We start from the raw sequence: 7939 nt of genomic DNA on the forward strand, positions 1-7939 counted from the left end.
TAAACCACGGACCTTGCAGTTCAAAGGACTTTGCAGTCCAGAGCATTAACTGACAGCACCACACCAGGACTCCTATTTGTGCTTAGGCTCTTTCTTTTGTAAAACAAAGACAATATGTAAAGTACTCCCATCCAGGTTGTTGTGAGACTCAAAAGCAATAATACATGCAAGGCACATAAGAAACACTCAACAAACTATGCTCTTCTCATTCCATACTCCAGAACTATGTCTCTAATCCTGGCTTTCCCCCCTGAGTTCCAAAGTTTAACTTATCCGCTAAATATACTATGGGTGCTTGGGAAACTTAACTAGGAACTTTCAGTGCAGTTAGAGGAGGCAGACCCATAAACAAATATGGACAGTCAAGTTGTATATGTGCCTGAATATTTGTATGCTTTGGATTGAATGGGCAGAAAGAGTAAAAATAACAAACACACATATGGTACTCATCATGTATCAGGTACTGTTTTTGCTCCATAATACATGAACTCATTAAAGTCTTCACAACAGCCTGGCCAAATATTATTTATAGTATTAAGTAAAAGTAGAAATCATAAGTCCTGGGTGATACTGTAGAATGCACTGGACCTCGAGGTCAACTTGAACTGCAAGGTTGGCAGTTCAAACCTGCTAGCTTCTCCTCGGATACCCTATGCAGCGTCTCTATATGTGGAACCAACTCAAAGGTACTTAACAGCAACAATAACATCAACATCGTTACCCCCACTTTATAGATGAGAAAACTGAGGGCTAGTGTGTTCAAATGATTTTATCCAAGCCACCAAGCTACTAAATACCAAGTCACTATGCCTCCAGAGTCTGAACTCCTTGGCACACTATACTGCCTCACAAAAGAGGAAGCTGTCATTTTGACAAAAAAGAACGTTTCTTGCAACTTTACATATCACATCTATTTTCCTTCAGATTCTACAATTCAAAAATATACCCTGGAGGAAACAGGCTCGGGCTCCTTCCCACCACTTAATACTTTGTTGTACTTGGAAACAATACCCAAATGGTAATTTGCTTTTGCAATCTAATATTTTTAGACATCAGTTTCCTTGTCATGAAGGATAAATTTCTCACTTCAGAGTATGGCTGATGGCTGTGTTCCGTGGAGTTGGTTCCACACGACCTGTACAGGGTTTCGGAGGCTGTAAATCTTTACGGAAGCAGAACGCCTCATCTGTCTCCTGTGGAACAGCTGGTAGTTTTGAACTGCTGATCTTGTGGTTCGCAGCCCGATTTGTAACTACTACGCTACCAGAGCCCCTTCACTTTAGAATATAGTAAAGTCTAAATTAATTTCCTGAAACAGAGCAGTCTCTGTGAACTTAGCCTGATTTTTTGCCTAATTACTAAAAAGTAAACAAATCCCATAGGATCCAAAGACATAGAGCGGGAGATAAAGAACCAACACACTTGAGATGTTTCCTTGTTCCCAAAACTCAGGGCAAGTGAAATCACAACTGTGTGAACCTGTGTAGAGATCTGCAAGATGGAGTTTTGACAGACACACATAAAGTCTACAATGTCTATACAATATAATAAGGAGGGTGCTCTGGTAGCTTAGTGGTTATGAATCAGGCTGCGAACCGCAAGGTCAGCAGTTCGAAACTACCAGCTGCTCCGCGGGAGAACAATAAGGCGTTCTGCTCCCGTAAAGATTAACAGCCTCGGAAACCCTGTGCAGGGTCGCTATGAGTCGGAACCGACTCCATGGCACACAACAACAACAATCTATGTCTCTAATGTTAATGAAATCCACTTAGCTGAATGGAGCCCCTAAACTAGTTGAGATTTGGCATCCTCTGCAACTGAAGCCGACTGAGGTAGTTTCTCAAAATGAGGTTTATGGATTCTCAGTTATATAACAATACGCTAGATCATCTAGAATAGCTGTTTCATAATAGAATGCCAATGTCAGGGAAGCACTGTGACAAAAAAAGATTCCTGAGCCATCCTGGGACAGACAGCAGTGTTGAAATTCTGAACTCAAACTTCCAGTGCCATTGCTGTATAAATAATTGCCATATTTATTTTGTCGTGTATATCATCTTTATGAAAATTGTGTCTTCTTCATATGAACCAGTGTGAAAATATTTCATTAGTAATAAATAGTCATTGAAATCTTTATAGTTTATAAAAAAACAAAACAAAAGTGTGGGAGTTTGTACTGCAAGTAAATGATCACCACAGTTTCCTTCTAAATTTATCATCTTATCATTGACTGATTTTGTGTTCTTACAGTTCCAGTTTAACTTCACTGATCTTTGTGAAGGGCTTTGCAAACTTCCGTAGTTCACTGATTTCGACGTACTTTATCCTTCTTGGCTTCATTTCTCATTCAGATCTCCTCTATGAAAAGTATTCAAATTAGAAGAAAAAAAACCATATTTCATGGTCCATGACAGTTTTAAAACCCTAGGGGCAGACTTGATTTGATTAGCTCTCATAGGTGGTTATTTGTGCTGTGTGGATTTTACAGTCCAAAGATTTCCACAGCTTGGTATGCTCAAACTAGTCAGGTTTAATGCCTATTTCCCCCATTTCAGGCAAAGTCTGTTCCAATGTAACCCTCTATCACAGCTAAACCCTCCAGATTCTAGTAATTTCACCCGCCCCTTGCCTTTCAGGTCAATGCATGGTGAAAGCTGCTGAGCTGTTACTAGCCCCGGAACACTTGGTTTCTTTTTGGCTCCCTTAAATCCTGCCACTACCTTTCAGTTTGCCCAACAAGCAATTATGGTTGCTTGTTGCTGTGAAGCTATGTCATCAGTATTTCAAATGGTGGACAGATTTCAGCAGAATTTACAGACTAGGAAGAAAGGCCTGGTAATCTACATCCGAAAATAAACCAATCAAAGGAAACCGTATGCAAGAACAAGAACACCCAAACTTGCAGACAGTACCCATTTGGCTTGATAATCAGAACTTGACTAGAAGATAATAAAAAAAAAAAAATTTTTTAATTGCTATAATTTGATGAACTCATGGATATAGTAGCTCAAAATACCAACAGAGAGGGAAAGAATCTTCACATCAATATCAATGCTATCCCCTCAGTATACAGGGTAGATAGGAACAGGCAACTTAGACATTGGCTACCTAAAATGAGGGACGATAAAGGCATGAAGTGACTGTCTTACAAGTTTTCAAGAGGGAGTTTAGTTTAATAGTGTGTGTGTGTGGGAAGATAGAGTCCTAATTGAATAGTTTTCATCTTGTCTAGATGGGTCTGGTGATAAGAGATGGGGATACGATTCTTATGATTCAATAGTGAGTAATTGTTATCATGACTATTTGCAATGATCACAATGATCACAATTGTAAAGGTAGAAGGTTTGTAACAAAAATGGGGGAGTAGTTAATCTTCCAGTCCAGAAACAGAGGCCCCTAGGACCATCAAGGGAGAAGAGCACAAGCAGAATGCAGGACCTTATCCAGAGAAGCAGCAACACCAGAGATGGAGGCGGAGATGGGGACAAGGAAAGAGGGAGCAGCTGAGGACTCTAGGTTCATGGAAAGAGAGGAACTGAGAGCTGGCAGCCAGGAGGCAAGCATTCAGAATGTTCCCTTTGGTGATTTAAATTATTATATATGCCTGAGTGTTTTTTTAAAAAAATAAAACAGCTAAAATAAATAGACAGAAATACTGTTAACTGATGGCACATGGAGGGGATTATAATCATTGTAATTAAACAGAGTTTATGATTCGTTGAGTGGAAAACTGATGATCTGCCCTGTAAACTTTCACTCAATTCACCATAAAAACTTTTTTTTTAAAAGAAGAAAAAACCTTAGGGATCGATCACAATAGAACATCGGTACTCACTTGCTTTGGACATGTCAAGAGGAATGAATTGCTGGATGGGACATCATGTTTGGTAAAATAGAGGGTGAGCCAGAGCAAGAGAAACCCTTGGTGTGATAGAGAGGCACAAAGCTGCAAAGATGGACTTTAACATGTCAGCAACTTTGAAGATGTGAAGGATTGGGCAACGTTTTGCTCTGTTGTACATAAGGTCTCCATGAGTCTCCATTATCTCCGCATCAGCTAGCTAGCTAGCTAGCTAAGTCCTGCCCTCACCATTTTAAACAGTTCCTTCACTAAACTCTTCTTAGATTTCTGAGGGAGAATGTGCCCTATTTCTGCCAAGATTCTTACTGTTATGGAACCAATAGGCAATATATCACTGTTTTCCAGATTTAGTAGGCATTGGCAATATTTGGTGATTGTCTTAATGCACCAGTATGTAGAACATGTGATAGTGAGTTGCTAGAGCTTAAAAAACCAGGAGTCAAGCAGATACCACTCCTCAGCTTAGGTACTCATATGGAATGGAACCTAGATACAACTCTTGGAATGCTAGAACCCAGATTCTTTGTTGGTTTTGTTTTGTTTTGTTTTGTTTCTGTGCTTTGGATAGAAGTTTACATAGCATAGTTTCCCACTGGCTAATGTCCCATGATGATTTATGTGGTCCCTACAGGTGTAAGCACTCTCCCCATTTCCATCCTGATTCCCCATTTTCTTTCATCCTAATTTTTTTACCCCTTCCTGCCTCCTGATCTTCGCTTTTGAGCAAATGTTGTCATTTTGATCTCATATAATTGATTATTCTAAGGAACATTTCCCTCTGGGGTGTTATTCTTTGTTCTATGGGCCTATTACTTGGCTGAAAGTAGTCTCGGGGCCATCTGACATCAGCAATGACATCCCTGGTTCCACTTCCTCATCTGATTCCAGCTTGAACCTCTGGCAATTCCCTGTCAATGTGCTGTTGTAGTCATTTTTAAATTATCTTTAGGAAAATTTTACTTGCATATGGTATTAATGATATTGTCTGGTGATTTCCACATTTTATTGGGTCACCTGTTTGAAATGGGTACAAATATGGATCTCTTCCAATCATTCAGCCAGGTAGCTATTTTCTGTATTTCTTAGCATAGATGAGTGAGTGCCTCTATGCTGTATCAGTTTGTTCAAAGATTTCAATTTGTAATCCATCAGTTCCCAGAGCCTTGTTCTTGTCCAATTGCTTTAACGCACCAAGAACTTCTCCTTTTAGTACCATTGGCTCTTGATCATATGCTATATATTGAAATGATTAAATATTTGCCATTTCAGTTGGAATACATACAGTAACTCTATGTATTCCTTGCATCTTCTTTTGATGCTTTCTGCAACATTCCATATTTTTCCCATAGATTTCTTCAGCATCACATGTCGAAGCTTAAATTTTTATTCCAGTTCTTTCCGTTTAAGAAATGCTGAGCATGTTCTTTCCTTTTGGCTTTCTAACTCCAGGTCTTTGCTCATTTCATTATAATCCTTGACTTTGTCTTCTCAAGTTGTCCTTTGAAATTTTCTGTTCAGCTCTTTTACTTCCTCATGTCTTACATTTTCTTTATCATCTATACAATGGAGAGTAAGTTTCAGAGTCTCTTCTGACATCCATTTTGGTCTTTTCCTTCTTTCTTGTCTTCTTAATGACTTTTTGCTTTCTTCCTGTATGATGTTCTTGATGTCATCCCCATCTCTTCTTGTCTTCAGTCTTCAGTATCTAATCTGTTCTTGAAATGATCTCTAAATTCAAGTGGGATCTGTTAAAGGTCAAATTTTGGCTCCATATACTTGTTTTAATTTTCTGCAGCTTTGCCTGAACTTCCATCTGAGCAATTGATGGTCTGTTCTACAGTCTTCCCCTGGCCTTGTTTTGACTGATGACATGGCGCTTTTCCACTGCCTCTTCCCACAGATGCAGTCAATTTGATTTCTAGATAGGCCATCTGGTGAAGTCCATGTTTATGTTGTTTTTGAAAGGTACTTGCAGTGAATAAGTTATTGGTCTTTCAAAGTTCTATCATGTGATACCCAGCATTGTGTCTGTCTATCACCAAGGCCACATATTCCAACTATTGAACCTTCCTCTTTGTTTCCAGCCTTTGCATTCTAATCACCAGTAATTATCAATACATCTTGATTGCATGTTTGATCAATTTTAGACTGAAGAAGTTTATAGAATTTCTTCAACTTCATCATTGGCTTTAATGGTTGGTGTGTAAATTTAAATAATAGTGGTATTAACTGGTCTTACTTGTAGGCATTCATAAGGTTTTCAGTGACTACATATTCAGAAGTAGCTCATCACCCCTTCTTCCTAGTATGTCTTCGTCTGGAAGCTCATCTGAAACCTGTTCACCATGGGTGACACTTCTGGTATTTAAAATACCAGAGGTCTAGCTTTCAGAATCACAGCAACTTCACAAGCCACCACAGTATGACAAACTGGCAGACAATGAAACGACGTATTGCATTAGGCAAATCTGCTGTACAAGACCTTTTTAAAGTGTTGAAGAGAAAAGATGTCAGCTTGAGGACTAAGATGCACCTAACCCAAGCCATGGTATTTTCAATAACCTCATATGCATGTGAAAGCTGAACAGTGAATAAGGAAGACCTTAGAAGAATTGATGATTTTGAATTATGGTGTTGGAGGAGAATATTGAAGGTGCCATGCGCTGCCAAAAAAACAAAAGATCCGTTTTGGAAGACGTGCAGCCAGAGTGCTCCTTGGAGGCCAAGATGGCCAAACTTCGTCTCTCATACTTCGAACATATTGTCAGGAGGGACAAGTCACTGGACGACGATATCATGCTTGGCAAGGTAGAGGGTCAGAGAAAAAGAGGAAGACCCCAAACGAGATGGATTGGCCAAGTGGGAGAATCTATGGACTCAAGCGTGGCAACAATAGTAAGGTTGGCCTAGGATCGGGCAGTATTTTGTTCTGCTGTGCATAAGGTCGCTATGAGTCAGTACCGATTTGATGGCACTTAACAACAACAACAACTTGTAGGCATATGGAAATTATCCTATCACAGTCTGCATTATACTTCAATGTAGATCTTGAAACATTCTTTTTGATAATGAATCTGGTGCCATTTCTGTTCAATTTGTCACTCGCAGCATAGTAAATCATATATATGATTATTGGATTAAAAATGGCCAATACCAGCCCAGTTCAGCTCACTAATGCCTAGAATATTGATCATTTTGCTTTCCATTTCATTTTGACAGCTTCTGATTTTCCTAGATTTGTACTTCATACATTCCATGTTCCAATTATTAATGAATGTATACAGCTGTTTCTCTTCATTTTGAGCTGTGCCTCATCAGCAAATGAAGGGCCTGAAAACTTCATCTAGTCAACTTTACTCTGAGAAGGCAACTCTTCCATTCACATCATCTAGTCAACTTTACTTTGAGAAGGCAACTCTTTCCTAGCCATATTTTGAGTGTCTGCCATCCTGAGGGATTCATCTTCTGGCACAATATTCCTGTGTTCTTCATCATGTTTCAATATTCAATATTCTCTGACAATAAAAGATAAGTGGTGATTAAAATGGGAATATTTGTTTATCAAGGAAGCAAACTTTACCCAACCATTCAGATGGCTGTCCAGTTTTCTGATTTCCATAAAACATGAATAACAAAATAGTGAATCTATAAAAAAGTGTAGGCATCGTAGGAGAGTCCTGGGGGTGCAATGTTCTCTCTGTCCTACAGGATAGAGTCACTGTTAGTTGGAATCTAATGGATGACATGAGCTTCATTTTTTGTTTTGGAGCATCATAAGATACTTGTGGCATAGTGGGTTATACATTTGGCTGCTAACTGCAAGGTCAGCTGAAAATCCTACATAGGGTAGCTATGAATAGACTCAGTGGCAGTGGGCTTGGTTAGGGGTTTTTCATTTATGTTCCAGAAAGAGAATGCCTTATCTGCATGTCAACCAAAGCAGGTTTGTTGTTGTTGTCAGGTGCCATCGAGTCGGAACCGACTCATAACGACCCCATGCACAGCAGAACAAAACAATGTCCAATCCCAGGCCAACCCCACCACCGCTGCCACACTTGACGCCATCAATGATGCCAC

This window comes from Chrysochloris asiatica, unplaced genomic scaffold (assembly GCF_000296735.1).
Source record: "Chrysochloris asiatica unplaced genomic scaffold, ChrAsi1.0 scaffold00328, whole genome shotgun sequence".
NCBI lineage: Eukaryota > Metazoa > Chordata > Mammalia > Afrosoricida > Chrysochloridae > Chrysochloris > Chrysochloris asiatica.